We start from the raw sequence: 2,153 nt of genomic DNA, 5'->3' as shown, positions 1-2,153 counted from the left end.
TGTGCAAACTTCCATCCAGGACATAAATCCCTTCTACTGCCTTCTTAACAGCACCACCCTTCTCAAATGAATGAGAATAGTATTGGGGATTTATGTGAAATGCGAAATCAGGACTTGGACAAAAGATTGAGAACCAAGGGCTCCCCTAAGTAACAGAGGAGCCGAGGAAGCATGGCTAAAGTCTCTTCCCACTGCTGTCCTAAGTCAGAGCCTTTTAAAGAGCTTGAACAGCTATGGAAGTTCTTCATGTGGGGGAAGAACTTTGGAACAACCAATGAGAGTGTGAGGAGCCATTCTGAGCAACTGGAAACACTCAGAGTCCGTGTGCTAATGAAAGAGCCAAACACCAAGCACTCCAGGGGCTGTGGGTTGTCCCATATGCCACTGCGGAGGAGGTGGATGCAGCCATGAATGCAAGATCACGCAACGTGGATGGAAGAGCTGTGGAACCAAAGACAGCTGTCTCAAGAAAAAGTTCTCAAAGACCAGGTGCCCACTTAACTGTGAAAAAGATCTTTGTTGGTGGCGTTAAAGAAGACACTGAAGAACGTCACCTAAGAGATTATGTTGAACAGTATGGGAAAATCGAAATATTGAAATCATGGCTGACCAAGGCAGTGGAAAGAAAAGAGGCTTTGCTTTTGTAACCTTTGACAACCATGACTCCACAGATAAGACTGTCATTCAGAAATACTCTCGTGGGAGTGACCACACTGTGATGTTAGGAAAGCCCTGTCGGAGCAAGAGATGGCTGGTGCCTCATCCAGCCAAAGAGGTCGAAGTCATTCTGGAAGCTTTGGTGGTGGTCGTGGAGATGGTTTTGGTGGTCATGACAACTTTGGTCATGGAGGAAACATTAGTGGTTATGGTAGCTTTGGTAGCAGCTGTGCTGGTGGTAGATATGGTGGCAGTGGAGATGGCTATAAGGGATTTGGTAATGATAGGAGCAATTTTGGAGGTAGTGGAAGCTACAATGATTTTGGCAATTACAATAATCAATCTCCAGATTTGGACCCATGAAGGGAAGAAACTTTGGAGGCAGAAGCTTTGGCCCCTATGGTGGTGGAGGCCAATACTTTGCCAAATCATGAAACCAAGGTGGGTGTGGTTCTTCTAGTAGCAGCAGTCACTATGTCAATGGCAGAAGATTTTAATTACTGACACCAACAAAGCTTGGCAGGAGAGGAGAGCCAAAGAGGTGACAGGGAAGCTACCAGTAACAGATTTGTGGACTCAACCAAGCACCGTGGTGGCAGTGCCCAGCTGCTACAAAGAAGATATGTTTTAGACAATGCTCACGTGTACGCACAAAAAGCTCAAGGACTGTATTTGTGGCAGGTTATTTTAGTTTCTGTTCTGTTCTGTTCTGTGGAAAGTATAAAGCATTCTAACAAAAGTTTTTAATGCACCCATGCTATGGATTGCTAAATCTAACAGTCTGATCGTAACACTGAATACATGTCTTTTTTTAAATTAATAAAATAAAACTCTAGCTAGACATACAGTCTTCTTTCCTAAGAAGACTTGAAAGATATACACCAAAATATTGGCAATACTTCTTTCTGAGTGGTGGAATTAATTTTAATAATATTTATATTAATTAATTTATATTAATAATTAATACTAATATTTATTCTGAAATTATTTTTCTCAATTATAAAAGTAATATAGTTATCATTATACAAAATTAAGGGGAAAAAAGCTAAAAAGACTATAAACATTTTGAAGTATATCTTTCTGAAATTTTTTAAAATTAAATATAACTTTTTCTTATTATAAATATATCTATTCAATGTTGAAAATTTTTAAATATAGATAAGCAAGTAGAAAAACATTTATTGAATGATTTTTATTTTCTTTCTTTTGCTTATTTTACAAGTTTTCAACAATGAGTATACATTGCTTTGGAGTACAAAAGAAAAAATGTATTGATCAGCCGGGCACAGTGGCTCATGCCTGTAATCCCAGCACTTTGGGAGACCGACATAGGCGGATCACTTGAGGTTGGGAATTCAAGACCAGCCTGGCCAACATGGTGAAACCCTGTCTTTACTAAAAATACAAAAATTAGCTGGATGTGGTGGCATACATCTGTAATCCCAGCTACTCAGGAGGCTGAGGCAGGAGAATTGCTTGAACCCGGGAGGCAGAGG

At 40.0% G+C, this 2,153-nt stretch overlaps 1 pseudogene; it reads left to right on the top strand.

Annotated features, from left to right (window-relative positions):
* The first annotated feature begins 407 nt into the window (after positions 1-407).
* LOC126950869 (heterogeneous nuclear ribonucleoprotein A1-like) lies at positions 408-1,154 on the top strand (annotated as a pseudogene).
* The last annotated feature ends 999 nt before the right edge of the window (positions 1,155-2,153 follow it).

The sequence above is a fragment of the Macaca thibetana genome, chromosome 3 (genome assembly GCF_024542745.1).
Source record: "Macaca thibetana thibetana isolate TM-01 chromosome 3, ASM2454274v1, whole genome shotgun sequence".
NCBI lineage: Eukaryota > Metazoa > Chordata > Mammalia > Primates > Cercopithecidae > Macaca > Macaca thibetana.
The sequence above is the reverse complement of the archived record's forward strand: the minus strand, read 5'-3'. Positions and strand labels throughout refer to the sequence as shown.